Here is a 19,244-nt window from a genome sequence, read left to right as displayed (position 1 = left end):
CCAAGGTAGGTTAGTGAGTACTCGGTGTGAGTTAGGACACGGGCAGCCGAGTTTTGGATGACCTCAAGTTTTCATAGGGCAAAACGTGGTAGGCCAGCCAGGAGTGCATTGGAATAGTCAAGTCTAGAGATGACATAGGCATGGATGAGGGCTTCAGCAGCGGATGAGCTGATGCAGGGGCGGAGACGGGTGATGTTACGGAGGTGGAAATAGGCAGTCTTAGTTATACCGCGGATATGTGGTCGGAAGCCCATTTCAGGGTCAAAGATAACACCAAGGTTGTGAACAGTGTGGCTCAGCCTCAGACAGATGTTAGTGAGAGATATGGAGTCAGTGGCTAGGGAATGGAGTTTGTGGCGGGGACTGAAATCAATGGCTTCGGTCTTCCCAATATTTAATTGGAGAAAATTTCTGCTCACCCAGAATTGGACGTCGGACAAGCAGTCTGACAATGTAGAGACCGTGGAGGGATCGAGAGAGGTGGTGGTGAGGTAGAGCTGGGTGTCGACAGCGTACATGTGGAAACTGACGCTGTGTATTTGGATGATGTCGCCAAGGGGCAGCATGTCGATGATAAATAGGAGGGGGGCAAGGATAGATCTTTGGGGGACACCATTAGGTAACGTTAGGAGAGGTAAGATTGCACTGTACAGTCTCTGCGTCCTGTTACAGAATGTGTGAATGAAGTTATTGGTTTGTACTTTGCCCAGCTGAGGAATCTTTCTCTTCCCCTTATGCCTTTTACAGACATTCACTTGTGTTGGTCGTGGCTCAGTGCTAACGCTCTCTTGAACCCCCAAATCTCCTCCTCCTCTCCTGAACCCCCCCAACCCTCCTCCCCTCTCCTCAAACCCCGACTCTTCTCCCCCTCTCCTCAACCCCTCAACTCACCACCACCTCTCCTCAACCCCAACTCTTCTCATCCCCCAAAACTCCTCCCCTCTCCTCAAACCAAACTCCTCAACCGCAACTCTCCTTCCCCTCTATTCAACCCTTAACTCTACTATCCCTCTACTCAAAACTCAATTCTTCTGCCCTTCTGCTCAACCCCCAAATCTCCTCCTCCTCACAACCCAACTCTCCTCCCCTCTACTCAACAACCAACGCTCCTCCCCTTCTACTCAACTCCCAACTCTTCTCCTCCACCACTCAACTCCCAACTCTCCTCCCCCTCTCCTCAATCCCAAACTCTCCGCCCACTCTCCTCAATCAGCAACTCTCCTCCCCCTATACTCAAATCCCAACTCTCATCCCCCTCTCCTCAATCCCCAACTCTCCTTCCCTCTCCTCGTTTCCCTGTTCCGAGGGGGAATGTTAAACCGAGGGCCCATCTCCCTGTTCAGGGGAATGTTAAACCGAGGCCCCGTCTCCCTGTTCAGGGGGAATGTTAAACCGAGGCCCCGTCTCCCTGTTCATGGGGAATATTAAACCGAGGCCCCATCTCACTGTTCAGAGGGATTGTTAAACCGAGGCCCCGTCTCCCTGTTCAGGGGAATGTTAAACTGAGGCCCCGTCTCCCTGTTCAGGGGGAATGTTAAACCGAGGCCCCATCTCCCTGTTCAGGGGAATGTTAAACCGAGCTCCGTCTCCCTGTTCAGGGGGGATGTTAAACCGAGACCCCGTCTCCCTGTTCAGAGGGATATTAAACCGAGGCCCCATCTCCCTGTTCAGGGGAATGCTAAACCGAGGCCCCGTCTCCCTGTTCAGGGGGATTGTTAAACCAAGGCCCCGTCTCACTGTTCAGGGGGAATGTTAAACCGAGGCCCCGTCTCCCTGTTCATGGGGAATGTTAAACCGAGGCCCCATCTCACTGTTGAGGGGAATGTTAAACCGAGGCCCCATCTCCCTGTTCAAGGGAATGTTAAACCGAGGCCCCGTCTCCCTGGTCAGGGGGAATGATAAACCGAGGCCCCGTCTCCCTGTTCAGGGGAATGTTAAACCGAGGCCTGGTCTCCCTGTTCAGGGGGATGTTAAACCGAGGCCCCATCTCCCTGTTCAGGGGAATGTTAAACCGAGGCCCCGTCTCCCTGTTCAGGGGAATGTTAAACCGAGGCCCCATCTCCCTGTTCAGGGGAATGTTAAACCGAGGCCCCGTCTCCCTGGTCAGGGGGAATGTTAAACCGAGGCCCGTCTCCATGTTCAGGGGGATGATAAACCGAGGCCCCGTCTCCCTGTTCAGGGGGATGTTAAACCGAGGCCCCGTCTCCCTGTTCAGGAGAATGTTAAACCGAGGCCCTGTCTCCCTGTTCAGGGGGAATGTTAAACCGAGGCCCCGTCTCCCAGTTCAGGGGGATGTTAAACCGAGGCCCCATCTCCCTGTTCAGGGGGAATGTTAATCCGAGGCCCCGTCTCCCTGTTCAGGGCGAATGTTAAACCGAGGCCCCGTCTCCCTGTTCAGGGAGATGTTAAACCGAGGCCCCGTCTCCCTGTTCAGGGGGAATGTTAAACCGAGGCCCCGTCTCCCTGTTCAGGGAGATGTTAAACCGAGGTCCCGTCTCCCTGTTCAGGGGGATGTTAAACCGAGGCCCCGTCTCCCTGTTCAGGGGGATGTTAAACCGAGGCCACGTCTCCCTGTTCAGGGGAATGTTAAACCGAGGCCCCGTCTCCCTGTTCAGGGGAATGTTAAACCGAGGCCCCGTCTCCCTGTTTAGGGGGATGTTAAACCGAGGCCCCGTCTCCCTGTTCAGGGGGATGTTAAACCGAGGCCCCGTCTCCCTGTTCAGGGGGATGTTAAACCGAGGCCCCGTCTCCCTGTTCAGGGGGATGTTAAACCGAGGCCCCGTCTCCCTGTTCAGGGGAATGTTAAACCGAGGCCCCGTCTCCCTGTTCAGGGGGATGTTAAACCGAGGCCCCGTCTCCCTGTTCAGGGGAATGCTAAACCGAGGCCCCGTCTCCCTGTTCAGTCGGGATGTTAAACCGAGGCCCCGTCTTCCTGTTCAGGGGGAATGTTAAACCGAGGCCCCGTCTCCCTGTTCAGGGGGAATGTTAAACCGAGGACCCGTCTCCCTGTTCAGGGGGAATGTTAAACCGAGGCCCCGTCTCCCTGTTCAGGGGGAATGTTAAACCGAGGCCCCGTCTCCCTGTTCAGGGGGGAATGTTAAACCGAGGCCCCGTCTCCCTGTTCAGGGGGAATGTTAAGCCGAGGCCCCGTCTCCCTGTTCAGGGGGAATGTTAAACCGAGGCCCCGTCTCCCTGTTCAGGGGGAAGGTTAAACCGAGGCCCCGTCTCCCTGTTCAGGGGAATGTTAAACCGAGGCCCCGTCTCCCTGTTCAGGGGGAAGGTTAAACCGAGGCCCCGTCTCCCTGTTCAGGGGAATGTTAAACCGAGGCCCCGTCTCCCTGTTCAGGGGGAAGGTTAAACCGAGGCCCCGTCTCCCTGTTCAGGGGGAATGTTAAACCGAGGCCCCGTCTCCCTGTTCAGGGGGAATGTTAAACCGAGGCCCCGTCTCCCTGTTCAGGGGGAATGTTAAACCGAGGCCCCGTCTCCCTGTTCAGGGGGATGTTAGACGGAGGCCCCGTCTCCCTGTTCAGGGGGATGTTAAACGGAGGCCCCGTCTCCCTGTTCAAGGGGATGTTAAACCGAGGCCCCGTCTCCCTGTTCAGGGGGAATGTTAAACCGAGGCCCCTTCTCCCTGTTCAGGGGAATGTTAAACCGAGGCCCCGTCTCCCTGTTCAGGGGAATGTTAAACCGAGGCCCCGTCTCCCTGTTCAGGGGGATGTTAAACCGAGGCCCCGTCTCCCTGTTCAGGGGAATGTTAAACCGAGGCCCCGTCTCCCTGTTCAGGGGAATGTTAAACCGAGGCCCCTTCTCCGTTGTTCAGGGGAATGTAAAACCGAGGCCCCGTCTCCCTGTTCAGGGGGAATGTTAAACCAAGGCCCCGTCTCCCTGTTCAGGGGAGAATGTTAAACTGAGGCCCGTCTCCCTGTTCAGGGGGAATGTTAAACCGAGGCCCCGTCTCCCTGTTCAGGGGGAATGTTAAACCGAGGCCCCGTCTCCCTGTTCAGGGGGAATGTTAAACCGAGGCCCCATCTCCCTGTTCAGGGGGAATGTTAAACCGAGGCCCCGTCTCCCTGTTCAGGGGGATGTTAAACCGAGGCCCTGTCTCCCTGTTCAGGGGGAATGTTAAACCGAGGCCCCGTCTCCCTGTTCAGGGGGAATGTTAAACCGAGGCCCCGTCTCCCTGTTCAGGGGGAATGTTAAACCGAGGCCCCGTCTCCCTGTTCAGGGGGATGTTAAACCGAGGCCCCGTCTCCCTGTTCAGGGCAATGTTAAACCGAGGCCCCGTCTCCCTGTTCAGGGGAATGTTAAACCGAGGCCCCGTCTCCCTGTTCAGGGGGATGTTAAACCGAGGCCCCGTCTCCCTGTTCAGGGGGATGTTAAACCGAGGCCCCGTCTCCCTGTTCAGGGGGATGTTAAACCGAGGCCCCGTCTCCCTGTAGGGGAATGATAAACAGAGGCCCATTTCAGAGAACACACAGCGCTCACACTCCCGAGTTCAGAGAACAAGCCGCGCTCCTACTCCCGAGTTCAGGGAACACACAGCGCTCACACCTCCGAGTTCAGAGAACTCACAGCTCTCACACTCCCGAGTTCAGAGAACACACAGCGCTCACACTCCCGAGTTCAGAGAACACACAGCGCTCACACTTCCGAGTTCAGAGAACACACAGCTCTCACACTCCCGAGTTCACACAACGCACAACGCTCACACTCCCCAGTTCAGAGAACACACAGTGCTCACACTCCCGAGTTCAGAGAACACTCAGCGCTCAGACTACGAATACAGGGAACACACAGTGCTCACACTCCCGAGTTTAGGGAACACACAGCACTCACACTCCCGAGTTCAGAGAACACACAACGCTCACACTCCCGAGTTCAAGGAACACACAGCGCTCACACTCCCGAGTTCAGAGAACACACAGCGCTCACACTCCCGAGTTCAGAGAACTCACAGCTCTCACACTCCCGAGTTCAGAGAACACACAGCGCTCACACTCCCGAGTTCAGGGAACATACAGCTCTCACACTCCCGAGTTCAGAGAACACATAGCGCTCACACTCCCGAGTTCAGGGAACACACAGCGCTCACACTCCCGAGTTTAGGGAACACACAGCACTCACACTCCCGAGTTCAGAGAACACACAACGCTCACACTCCCGAGTTCAGGGAACACACGGCGCTCACACTCCCGAGTTCAGAGAACACACAGCGCTCACACTCCCGAGTTCAGGGAACACACAGCGCTCACACTCCAGAGTTCAGAGCACTCACAGCGCTCACACTCCCGAGTTCACCCAACGCATGACGCTCACACTTCCCAGTTCAGAGAACACACAGTGCTCATACTGCCAAGTTCAGAGAGCGCACAGCGCTCACACTTCCGAATTCAGGGAACACAGTGCTCACACTCCCGAATTTAGAGAACACACAGCGCTCACACTCCCGAGTTTAGGAACACACAGCGCTCACACACCCAAGTTCAGCGAACACACGCCACTCAAACTAACGAGTTCAGAGAACACACAGCGCTCACACTCCTGAGTCTGGGGAACACACAACGCTCACACTCCCGAGTTCAGAGAACACACAGTGCTCACACTCCCGAGTTCAGAGAACACACAGTGCTCACACTCCCGAGTTCAGAGTACTCACAGCGCTCACACTCCCGAGTTCACCCAACGCATAACGCTCACACTTCCCAGTTCAGAGAACACACAGCGCTCACACTCCCGAGTTCAGGGAACATACAGCTCTCATACTCCCGAGTTCAGAGAACACACAGCGCTCAGAATACGAATACAGGGAACACACAGCGCTCACACTCCCGAGTTTAGGGAACACACAGCACTCACACTCCCGAGTTCAGAGAACACTCAGCGCTCAGAATACGAATACAGGGAACACACAGCGCTCACACTCCCGAGTTTAGGGAACACACAGCACTCACACTCCCGAGTTCAGAGAACACACAACGCTCACACTCCCGAGTTCAGGGAACACACAGCGCTCACACTCCCGAGTTCAGAGAACACACAGCGTTCACACTCCCGAGTTCAGGGAACACACACTCCCGAGTTCAGAGCACTCACAGCGCTCACACTCCCGAGTTCACCCAACGCATAACGCTCACACTTCCCAGTTCAGAGAACACACAGTGCTCACACTCCCGAGTTAAGAGAACGCACAGCGCTCACACTCCCAAGTTCAGGAAACACACAGTGCTCACACTCCCGAGTTCAGAGAACACACAGCGCTCACACTCCCGAATTCAGAAAACACACAGCGCTCACACTCCCAAGTTTAGGGAACACACAGCGCTCACACACCCGAGTTCAGCGAACACACAGCACTCACACTAACGGGTTCAGAGAACACACAGCGCTCACACTCCCGAGTTCAGAGAACACACATTGCTCACGCTCCCGAGTTCAGAGAACACACAGCGCTCACACTGCCGAGTTCAGAGCACTCACAGCGCTCACACTCCCGAGTTCACCCAACGCATAACGCTCACACTTCCCAGTTCAGAGAACACACAGTGCTCACACTCCCGAGTTCAGAAAACTCACAGCTCTCACACTCCCGAGTTCAGAGAACACACAGCGCTCACACTCCCGAGGTCAGAGAACACGCAGCGCTCAGACTCCCGAGTTCAGGGAACACACAGCGCTCACACTCCCGAGTTCAGAGAACACTCAGCGCTCAGACTACGAATACAGGGGACACACAGTGCTCACACTCCCGAGTTCAATGAACACACAGCGCTCACACTCCCGAGTTCAGAGAACACACAGCGCTCACACTCCCGAGTTCAGGGAACACACAGCGCTCACACTGCCTAGTTCAGAGCACTCACAGCGCTCACACTCCCGAGTTCACCCAACACATAACGCTCACACTTCCCAGGTCAGAGAACACACAGTGCTCACACTCCCGAGTTCAGAGAACTCACAGCTCTCACACTCCCGAGTTCAGGGAACATACAGCTCTCACAGTCCCGAGTTCAGAGAACACACAGCGCTCACACTCCCGTGTTCAGGGAACACACAGCGCTCACACTCCCGAGTTTAGGGAATACACAGCACTCACACTCCCGAGTTCAGAGAACACACAGCGCTCACACCCGAGGTCAGGGAACACACAGCGCTCACACTCCCGAGTTCAGAGCACTCACAGCGCTCACACTCCCGAGTTCACCCAACGCATAACGCTCACACTTCCCAGTTCAGAGAACACACAGTGCTTACACTCCCGAGTTCAGAGCACTCACAGCGCTCACACTCCCGAGTTCACCCAACGCATAACGCTCACACTTCCCAGTTCAGAGAACACACAGTGCTTACACTCCCGAGTTCAGAAAATGCACAGCGCTCACACTCCCGAGTTCAGAAAACGCACAGCGCTCACACTCCCGAGTTCAGAGAACACACAGCGCTCACACTCCCAAATTCAGAAAACACACAGCGCTCACACTCCCGAGTTCAGAGAACACACAGCGCTCACACTCCCAAGTTCAGGGAACACACAGTGCTCACACTCCCGAGTTCAGAGAACACACAGCGGTCACACTCCCGAGTTCAGTGCACTCACAGCGCACACACTCCCGAGTTCAGAAAACGCACAGCGCTCACACTCCCGAGTTCAGGAAACACACAGCGCTCACACTCCCGAGTTCAGAGAACACACAGCGCTCACACTCCCGAGTTCAGAGCACTCACAGCGCTCACACTCCCGTGTTCACCCAACGCATAACGCTCACACTTCCCAGTTCAGAGAACACACAGTGCTCACACTCCCGAGTTCAGAGAACTCACAGCTCTCACACTCCCGAGTTCAGGGAACACACAGCGCTCACACTGCCGAGTTCAGAGCACTCACAGCGCTCACACTCCCGAGTTCACCCAACGCATAACGCTCACACTTCCCAGTTCAGAGAACACACAGTGCTCACACTCCCGAGTTCAGAGAACTCACAGCTCTCACACTCCTGAGTTCAGAGAACACACAGCGCTCACAGTCCCGAGTTCAGGGAACATACAGCTCTCACACTCCCGAGTTCAGAGAACACACAGCTCTCACACTCCCGAGTTCAGAGAACACACAGCGCTCACACTCCCGAGTTCAGAGAACACACAGCACTCACACTAACGAGTTAAGAGAACACACAGTGCTCACACTCCCGAGTTCAGAGAACACACAGCGCTCACACTCCCGAGTTCAGAGCACTCACAGCGCTCACACTCCCGAGTTCACCCAACGCATAACGCTCACACTTCCCAGTTCAGAGAACACTCAGTGCTCACACTCCCGAGTTCAGAAAACGCACAGCGCTCACACTCCCGAGTTCAGAGAACACACAGCACTCACATTCCCGAATTCAGAAAACACACAGCGCTCACACACCCGAGTTCAGCGAACACACAGCACTCACACTAACGAGTTCAGAGAACACACAGTGCTCACACTCCCGAGTTCAGAGCACTCACAGCGCTCACACTCCCGAGTTCACCCAACGCATAACGCTCACACTTCCCAGTTCAGAGAACACACAGTGCTCACACTCCCGAGTTCAGAGAACTCACAGCGCTCACACTCCCGAGGTCAGAGAACACGCAGCGCTCAGACTCCCGAGTTCAGGGAACACACAGCTCTCACACTCCCGAGTTCAGAGAACACACAGCGCTCACACTCCCGAGTTCAGAGAACACACAGCGCTCACACTCCCGAGTTCAGGGAACACACAGCTCTCACACTCCCGAGTTCAGAGAACACACAGCGCTCACACTCCCGATTTCAGAGAACACACAGCTCTCACACTCCCGAGTTCAGAGAACACACAGCGCTCACACTCCCGAGGTCAGAGAACACGCAGCGCTCAGACTCCCGAGTTCAGGGAACACACAGCTCTCACACTCCCGAGTTCAGAGAACACACAGCGCTCACACTCCCGAGTTCAGAGAACACACAGCGCTCACACTCCCAAGTTCAGAGAACACACAGCGCTCACACTCCCGAGTTCAGAGAACACACAGCGCTCACACTCCTGAATCTGGGGAACACACAACGCTCACACTCCTGAGTTCAGAGAACACACAGTGCTCACACTCCCGAGTTCAGAGAACACACAGTGCTCACACTCCCGAGATCTCACAACGCACAGCGTTCACACTCTCTTGTTCAGAGAGCACACAGCGCTCACACTCCCGAGTTCACCCAACGCATAACGCTCACACTTCCCAGTTCAGAGAACACACAGCGCTCACACTCCCGAGTTCAGAGAACACACAAGGCTCACACTTCCCAGTTCAGAGAACACACAGCGCTCACACTCCCGAGTTTAGGGAACACACAGCGCTCACACTCCTGAGTTCAGAGAACACACAGCGCTCACACAAACGAGTTCAGAGAGCACACAGTGCTCACACTCCCGAGTTCAGAGAATGTACAGCGCTCACACTCACGAGATCTCACAACACACAGCGCTCACACTCCAGTGTTCAGAGAACACACAGCGCTCACACTCCTGAGTTCAGAGAACACACAGCGCTCACACTCGCGAGGTCAGGAAACACACAGCGCTCACACTCCTGAGTTCAGAGAACACACAGCGCTCACACTACCGAGTTCAGAGAACACACAGCGCTCACACTCCCGAGTTCACCCAACGCATAACGCTCACACTTCCCAGTTCAGTGAACACACAGTGCTCACACTCCCGAGTTCAGAGAATGCACAGTGCTCACACTCCCGAATTCAGGGAACACACAGGGCTCACACTACCGAGTTCAGAGAACACACAGCGCTCACACTCCCGAGTTCACCCAACGCATAACGCTCACACTTCCCAGTTCAGAGAACACACAGCGCTCACACTCCCGAGTTCAGGGAACACACAGCGCTCACACTGCCTAGTTCAGAGCACTCACAGCGCTCACACTCCCGAGTTCACCCAACACATAACGCTCACACTTCCCAGGTCAGAGAACACACAGTGCTCACACTCCCGAGTTCAGAGAACTCACAGCTCTCACACTCCCGAGTTCAGGGAACATACAGCTCTCACAGTCCCGAGTTCAGAGAACACACAGCGCTCACACTCCCGTGTTCAGGGAACACACAGCGCTCACACTCCCGAGTTTAGGGAATACACAGCACTCACACTCCCGAGTTCAGAGAACACACAGCGCTCACACCCGAGGTCAGGGAACACACAGCGCTCACACTCCCGAGTTCAGAGCACTCACAGCGCTCACACTCCCGAGTTCACCCAACGCATAACGCTCACACTTCCCAGTTCAGAGAACACACAGTGCTTACACTCCCGAGTTCAGAGCACTCACAGCGCTCACACTCCCGAGTTCACCCAACGCATAACGCTCACACTTCCCAGTTCAGAGAACACACAGTGCTTACACTCCCGAGTTCAGAAAATGCACAGCGCTCACACTCCCGAGTTCAGAAAACGCACAGCGCTCACACTCCCGAGTTCAGAGAACACACAGCGCTCACACTCCAAAATTCAGAAAACACACAGCGCTCACACTCCCGAGTTCAGAGAACACACAGCGCTCACACTCCCAAGTTCAGGGAACACACAGTGCTCACACTCCCGAGTTCAGAGAACACACAGCGGTCACACTCCCGAGTTCAGTGCACTCACAGCGCACACACTCCCGAGTTCAGAAAACGCACAGCGCTCACACTCCCGAGTTCAGGAAACACACAGCGCTCACACTCCCGAGTTCAGAGAACACACAGCGCTCACACTCCCGAGTTCAGAGCACTCACAGCGCTCACACTCCCGTGTTCACCCAACGCATAACGCTCACACTTCCCAGTTCAGAGAACACACAGTGCTCACACTCCCGAGTTCAGAGAACTCACAGCTCTCACACTCCAGAGTTCAGGGAACACACAGCGCTCACACTGCCGAGTTCAGAGCACTCACAGCGCTCACACTCCCGAGTTCACCCAACGCATAACGCTCACACTTCCCAGTTCAGAGAACACACAGTGCTCACACTCCCGAGTTCAGAGAACTCACAGCTCTCACACTCCTGAGTTCAGAGAACACACAGCGCTCACAGTCCCGAGTTCAGGGAACATACAGCTCTCACACTCCCAAGTTCAGAGAACACACAGCTCTCACACTCCCGAGTTCAGAGAACACACAGCGCTCACACTCCCGAGTTCAGAGAACACACAGCACTCACACTAACGAGTTAAGAGAACACACAGTGCTCACACTCCCGAGTTCAGAGAACACACAGCGCTCACACTCCCGAGTTCAGAGCACTCACAGCGCTCACACTCCCGAGTTCACCCAACGCATAACGCTCACACTTCCCAGTTCAGAGAACACTCAGTGCTCACACTCCCGAGTTCAGAAAACGCACAGCGCTCACACTCCCGAGTTCAGAGAACACACAGCACTCACATTCCCGAATTCAGAAAACACACAGCGCTCACACACCCGAGTTCAGCGAACACACAGCACTCACACTAACGAGTTCAGAGAACACACAGTGCTCACACTCCCGAGTTCAGAGCACTCACAGCGCTCACACTCCCGAGTTCACCCAACGCATAACGCTCACACTTCCCAGTTCAGAGAACTCACAGTGCTCACACTCCCGAGTTCAGAGAACTCACAGCGCTCACACTCCCGAGGTCAGAGAACACGCAGCGCTCAGACTCCCGAGTTCAGGGAACACACAGCTCTCACACTCCCGAGTTCAGAGAACACACAGCGCTCACACTCCCGAGTTCAGAGAACACACAGCGCTCACACTCCCGAGTTCAGGGAACACACAGCTCTCACACTCCCGAGTTCAGAGAACACACAGCGCTCACACTCCCGAGTTCAGAGAACACACAGCTCTCACACTCCCGAGTTCAGAGAACACACAGCGCTCACACTCCCGAGGTCAGAGAACACGCAGCGCTCAGACTCCCGAGTTCAGGGAACACACAGCTCTCACACTCCCGAGTTCAGAGAACACACAGCGCTCACACTCCCGAGTTCAGAGAACACACAGCGCTCACACTCCCGAGTTCAGGGAACACACAGCTCTCACACTCCCGAGTTCAGAGAACACACAGCGCTCACACTCCCAAGTTCAGAGAACACACAGCGCTCACACTCCCGAGTTCAGAGAACACACAGCGCTCACACTCCTGAATCTGGGGAACACACAACGCTCACACTCCTGAGTTCAGAGAACACACAGTGCTCACACTCCCGAGTTCAGAGAACACACAGTGCTCACACTCCCGAGATCTCACAACGCACAGCGTTCACACTCTCTTGTTCAGAGAGCACACAGCGCTCACACTCCCGAGTTCACCCAACGCATAACGCTCACACTTCCCAGTTCAGAGAACACACAGCGCTCACACTCCCGAGTTCAGAGAACACACAAGGCTCACACTTCCCAGTTCAGAGAACACACAGCGCTCACACTCCCGAGTTTAGGGAACACACAGCGCTCACACTCCTGAGTTCAGAGAACACACAGCGCTCACACAAACGAGTTCAGAGAGCACACAGTGCTCACACTCCCGAGTTCAGAGAATGTACAGCGCTCACACTCACGAGATCTCACAACACACAGCGCTCACACTCCAGTGTTCAGAGAACACACAGCGCTCACACTCCTGAGTTCAGAGAACACACAGCGCTCACACTCGCGAGGTCAGGAAACACACAGCGCTCACACTCCTGAGTTCAGAGAACACACAGCGCTCACACTACCGAGTTCAGAGAACACACAGCGCTCACACTCCCGAGTTCACCCAACGCATAACGCTCACACTTCCCAGTTCAGTGAACACACAGTGCTCACACTCCCGAGTTCAGAGAATGCACAGTGCTCACACTCCCGAATTCAGGGAACACACAGGGCTCACACTACCGAGTTCAGAGAACACACAGCGCTCACACTCCCGAGTTCACCCAACGCATAACGCTCACACTTCCCAGTTCAGAGAACACACAGCGCTCACACTCCCGAGTTCAGAGAATGTTCTTTGTCGGCCGGCACAAACATGATCTGCCAAAATGGTCTCCTTCTGCGCTACAGATTTTTTCTGTTTCCAGAATCCTTTTTGTCATTCGACTTTTTGCTCATCTAATAGCAGCCTTCGTTTTCTTTAGTTGTTCTTTGTATTCAACCCTATTTATTTGAGTGTTAAATTTGTTTAATTTATAGAAACATTTCTGTTTAAATCCTATTTACCTTTGTCATCATCATCATCATAGGCAGTCCCTCGAAGCATGAATAACTTGCTTCCACGACAAAAAGGGATGTGTTCACAGGTGTTTCGATGAAGGATCTAATATTCCAGGTCCCGAACTACATCTTGAAGGGTGGATGATGCCTGTGCGGAGATTTTTTTAACGTGCGGTGACCGTTGCATACCAACCACCACATGGGCTTGACAGAGCTCGGACTTGGTCCAGTGGCAAGGGTTAACCAGGACAACTGGAGACCAGCTCTGCTGCACGGACCTACTGCGCACACATATCGCAGTGTGGGCTGGGCCCGTGCTGCCCCTGGGCCCTCGCCTCTTCTGAGCCCCAGTCATACCCAGTCAGCCAGCTTGGCTTTTTTCTTACCACATTTCCTTCCTTTGATTTTGGGTACATGTTTGTTTTCCACATTTTTAAACTTATTCTTAAAAACTTTCCATTTATATTCAACATCGGTTGCATCACCACTGAGGAGGGTTAGCCAATTTACTCATTCCAAATCATCTGCCAGTTTGGAGAAATTTGTTCTTCTGAAATCCGATACGAGATTAGGTTCTCAGTACCTTTAGTTCTATTAGCTAATTGGAACCGTATAATGTTGTGATCTCTGTTGCCCAGATGTTCCCCCACATGGAGGCCTGATACAAGGTCAGGCTCACTACTAAACACCAGATCCAATATATAATTTTCCCGAGTTACTTCATTAACATGTTGAGTCAGGAAACAGTCTTGTCTATTTTCAATAAGTTTTTCAGTTGCATTTCCCACCACAACAGCAGGTAAACCATCATGCCACTGAATGCCAGGAAAATTAAAGTCAGCTTCCAAAAAAAGGTGTCATTTTATATTAAAAGCATCAGTGATCTGTTTCCATAATAACTCATTTTACTCAAGTGTCTGACCCGGGCCCTATAACAATTACTGATAATTAATCCCTGCCCGTGAGCTTGGTCCACTTGAACCCAGATAGCTTCAGCGGTACCCGATGAGGCAATATCAAGTCTCTCTCTAGCTGTTAGATTCTCACTGATAAACATAGCAACCCCACCCCCCCTTTGACCTACTCTATTCTTTCTTTGGGTGAATTTCTGTGACATCACTGTCATTCAGCCATGTATCAGAAATATACAATACGTCTAAATCCTCCAACATGAGAGTAAGCTTGCAGGGAATTTAAAAACTGACTGCAAAAGCTTCTATACATATGAGAAGAGAAAAAGATTAGTGAAGACAAATGTAGGTCCCTTGCAGTCAGAACCAGGTGAATTTATAATGGGGAACAAGGAAATGGCAAACCAATTGAACAAATACTTTGGTTCTGTCTTCACTAAGGAAGACACGAATAACATTCCGGAAAAACTAGGTGACCGAGGATCTAGCAAGAAGGAGGAACTGAGAGAAATCCTTATTAGTCAGGAAATGGTGTTAGGGAAATTGAAGGGACGGAAGGCTGATAAATCCCCAGGGCCCGATAGTCTGCATTCCAGAGTACTTAAGGAAGTGGCCCTAGAAATAGTGGATGCATTGGTGGTCATTTTCCAACATTCCATGGACTCTGGGTCAGTTCCTATGGATTGGAGGGTAGCTAATGTAACCCCACTTTTTAAAAAAGGAGGGAGAGAGAAAACTGAGAATTATAGACCGGTTAGCCTGACAACGGTCGTGGGGTAAATGCTGGAATCAATTATTAAAGATGTAATAGCAGCGCATTTGGAAAGCAGTGACAGGATCGGTCCAAGCCAGCATGGATTTATAAAAGGGAAATCATGCTTGACAAATCTAGAATTTTTGGGGGATGTAACTGGTAGAGTGGATAAGGGAGAACCAGTGGATGAGGTGCATTTGGACTTTCAAAAGGCTTTTGACAATGTCCCACACAAGAGATTAGTGTGCAATATTAAGGCACATGGTATTGGGGGTAATGTATTGACGTGGTTGGCAGACAGGAAGCAAAGAGTGGGAATAAACCGGTTCTTTTTCAGCATGGCAGGTAGTGACTAGTGGGGTATCGCAAGGTTTAGTACTGGGACTTCAGCTATTTACAATATAAATTAATGAGTTAGACAAAGGAATTGAATGTAATATCTCCAAGTTTGCAGATGACACTATGCTGGGTGGCAGTGTGAACTGTGAAGAGGATGCTAAGAGGCTGCATAGTGACTTGGGCAGGTTAGGTGAGTGGGCAAATGCATGCCAGATGCAGTATAATGTGGATAAATGTGAGGTTATCCACGTTGGGGGCAAAAACAGGAAGGCAGATTATTTTCTGAATGGTGATAGATTAGTAAAAGGGGAGGTGCAACGAGACCTGGGTGTCATGGTACATCAGTCATTGAAAGTAGGCATGCAGGTACAGCAGGCAGTAAAGAAAGCAAAAGGCATGTTGGCCTTCATAGCGAGAGGATTTGAGTATAGGAGCAAGGAGGTCTTGCTGCAGTTGTACAGGGCCTTGGTGAGACCGCACCTTGAGTATTGTGTGCAGTTTTAGTCTCCTAATCTGAGGAATGTACGATTCCAAAATTCGTGGAAACCCCCCAGTGTTTGGACTCACTGAAAAGGAAATTCGATTTGGGCCTCTTGAACAGAAAGTTTGGGATCCTAAAATGCATATTGAAGAAATCTACGAGTCTTAACCAAGTTTGGGATTTTAAAAGGCATGTTTGGGCCTGTGGGGACAACGCTGCAGAAAGAGAGGGGTGGGATCAACTTTTACCTTTAGAATTTGGATATTGTAGCTAATCGGTTTGTCTGGGGGAGCTGTTTAACCATAGTCAGGCTCCCAGAAAACATTATCATTTTAACAATCAACCATGGAAGGAACATTATCCACCCCATGCACAGAACCCAAATATTCCAACACCTTTTCGACATGCACAGAAATATCTGGCTCAGCCCAGACTTCCCGAAGCCAAAGCAGTGATATTACAATGGACAAGAGCTGATCAGCTCATAAATAAGGAGTACCGCAATCCAAAAGTCTATCAATGCCAGATTAAAACATTTAATCAAGTTTCAGTTAGCTAGCCCGCCAAAACTTAAACAAAGAAGACCACTTAAAATGAATGGGCAGCAAAACTCAAACAAAAAAAACGTTAGATTTGGCGCGAAGATTAAGCAACCTCTCAGAGTATAACTGAGGGCCTATTGTACCAAAAAAAACCATCACTTCGGAACAACAAGATCAAGATCGAGAGCACACGGCGAGAAAACACAGGAAGAAACATCGCGACATCGGAGAAAAGAACTTCAAAAACCAATCAGTGGAACATCAATACCATCTGACTTGGTAACAGCCATCAACCGGACCACCGCGACCGACGAAACCAACCAGGAAAATCAACCACCAAGAAAACCGGGGTCTACGCAGGTTTTCCACTCTACAATTTGTGTCTCGACTATCCAGCATGTAAAAATTACCGAAAGAACTGAAAACCCTATTGCTAACAAAGGAAATTGGGTACTCACCAGAGATTAATCCCAAATACGTCTCACCGCATCGGCGGACTCACTCCAACTGGCTTCAAAGCAGAGGTCTTCTACCACGTCCGGGGTATGGCAAGGCAAACCGGCTACAACCAAAGAACCCCAAAACCGCAAAACAGCCCTAGCTGTCAAAGGAAGGATCTGGTGAGCATAAATCCCTGGAGCCCTAGAGTTTGACCTAGTTAGAGAGTAAGTGGGAGGTGGGAGGGATTTCTGTTGTGTTTAATACCTGTAATAAAGTATTTCCCATTATTTAGAACCTTCTTGTAAGATTTCACAGTTTTATTGTAGTGTATTTGTGTTATTTGCTTTCTTGAATAAAACCCAAACCTTCTTTGTACAAAACAGTTGTCTGCTGTACTTTATCATACCCTCATTAATAAATCCAAGGTCGCAAACCAGGGAGTGGGAGCGACTCGAAACCGCTCTGGTCAGGAAGGCAAGCTGACAGACCCACCACCCCCTTACAGGAAGGACACTCTTGCTATTGAAGGAGTGCAGCGAAGGTTCACCAGACTGATTCCCGGGATGGCAGGACTGACATATGAAGAAAGACTGGATCGACTATTCTTATATTCACTGGAATTTAGAAGAATGAGAGGGGATCTCTTCGAAGCATATAAAATTTTGACGGAATTGGACAAGTTAGATGCAGGAAGAATGTTCCCGATGTTGGGGAAGTCCAGACCCAGGGGTCACAGTCGAAGGATAAGGGGTAAGCCATATTGGACTGAGATGAGGAGAAACTTTTTCACCCAGAGAATTGTGAACCTGTGGAATTCTCTACCACAGAAAGTTGTTGAGTCCAGTTCGTTGGATAGATTCAAAAGGGAGTTAGATGTGGCCCTTACGTCTAAAGGGATCAATGGGTATGGAGAGAGGCAGAAGTGGGATACTGAAGTTGCATGATCAGTCATGATCATATTGAATGGTGGTGCAGGCTCGAAGGGCTGAATGGCCTACTCCTGCACCTATTTTCTATGTTTCTAACACAGCATCTTATTGCAATTCTAACAATTTGCTTCTAATACTCTAGTTTCTTAAAGTTATTAATTCTTGTTTGCTTCCTACTTGGTTCATCTTCATGCTTAACAGCCCTTTAGCTTCCAGGAAGTTAGGATGGAGGCCGTCCCTCCTAAACAACTTACCTTGTCCGGCAAACGCCTCCCAATTATCGATGAAGTGAAACTTCTTCTTTTTGCAGAGGTCCCGAAGCCAGATGTTGAATCCCACGATTGGGCTATTCCTCTCCATCGATCTGGACATGATGGGAATAGCCCAGACCCTCTGCTGAAGGACATCAATGATGCTTTTGTAGGAATCCTGTAAACCAAATGGTCTTTTATCCATAATATCGTTTGTTCCAATATGAAAGCGTACAGTATCTTTACACTTACCTTTCATCAGTTTATCCACACCAACCTGGAGATCAGCTACCTTGGCCCCTGGAAAACAGAAAACTGCTCTCGACAGAGCCTTACCTGTACACAAGGTGCTGTCTGTGTGCCTGATGATGGAGTCCCCTGTGAGGATTGCCATTGCCTCTTGCTATTCCTTGGATGTTCAACCGATGTTCTCTTGGACTTTGCAGCTTCCCCTTACCTTTTCCAAGATGTTGATATGAGCAATGAGGTTCTGTGTCACTGGTAATGACCTCACTGCCTGTCGTGTTATCCAAAACACAAAGCAGAGCATATCTACTGGAAGTAATAAGAGAATCCAAAGTAGTATGAAATCTGGTGCTATCAATATTTGACAACAAAGACTCACTTTTCGTCTCAGACAGGAAGTCGTCAATTGCTCAATCTTCTCCTTTTGGGGAAATGATCTCATGCTGTAGAGATACATTTACTGCAAGTGAAGGTCCCACAATGCTTCACTTTGACACCATGGCTCTGTAAAGATACCTTAAGGGTGTACATGGTGCACAACTCACGCCTTTCAGCGTCTTTGCACCGCCATTCAATATGATTATGGCTGATCTTCTATCTCAACACCATATTCCTGCTTTTTCCCCAGATTCCTTGATGCCTTTTGTGTCTAGAAATCAATCTATCTCCATCTTAAACATATTCAGTGACTTGGCCTCCAAGGCGTTCAGTGGTAAAGAATTCCACAGGTTCACCACCCTCTGAATGAAGCAATTTCTCCTCATCTCGGCCCTAAATTTCCTACCCCGTATCCTGAGACTGTGACCCCCTTGTTCTGGACTTCCCAGCCCGGGGAAACATCCTCCCCACATCCAGTCTGTCTAACCCAGTCAGAATTTGATATGCTTCAATGAGATCTCCTCTCATTCTTCTAAACTGAATACAGGCCTCTCCTCATACAACAGTCTTGTCATCCCAGGAATCAGTCTGGTGAACCTTCACTGCACTCCCTCTATGGCAAGTATATTCTTTCTCAGGTAAGGAGACCAAAACGACACACAATACTCCAGGTGAGGTCTCACCAAGGCCCTGTATAACTGTAGTAAGACATCCTTGCTTCTGTACTCAAAACCTC

General features: G+C 51.4%; 1 long non-coding RNA gene across 1 annotated transcript in view; it reads right to left on the bottom strand.

The window, feature by feature from the left end:
• Positions 1-18,346, bottom strand: part of LOC139240378 (uncharacterized) — a 64,548-nt gene extending 46,202 nt beyond the window's left edge. The window contains exons 1-3 of the long non-coding RNA XR_011588714.1: positions 18,221-18,346; positions 17,888-18,062; positions 16,722-16,864 (exon numbers count right to left, since the gene is read on the bottom strand). This is a non-coding gene — a long non-coding RNA (uncharacterized lncRNA). The remainder of the gene's footprint in view (positions 1-16,721; positions 16,865-17,887; positions 18,063-18,220) is intronic.
• Between the last annotated feature and the right edge of the window lie 898 nt (positions 18,347-19,244).

This window comes from Pristiophorus japonicus, chromosome 31, assembly GCF_044704955.1.
Source record: "Pristiophorus japonicus isolate sPriJap1 chromosome 31, sPriJap1.hap1, whole genome shotgun sequence".
In the NCBI taxonomy this organism is placed as follows: domain Eukaryota; kingdom Metazoa; phylum Chordata; class Chondrichthyes; family Pristiophoridae; genus Pristiophorus; species Pristiophorus japonicus.
This window is presented reverse-complemented; position numbering and strand designations above follow the sequence as displayed.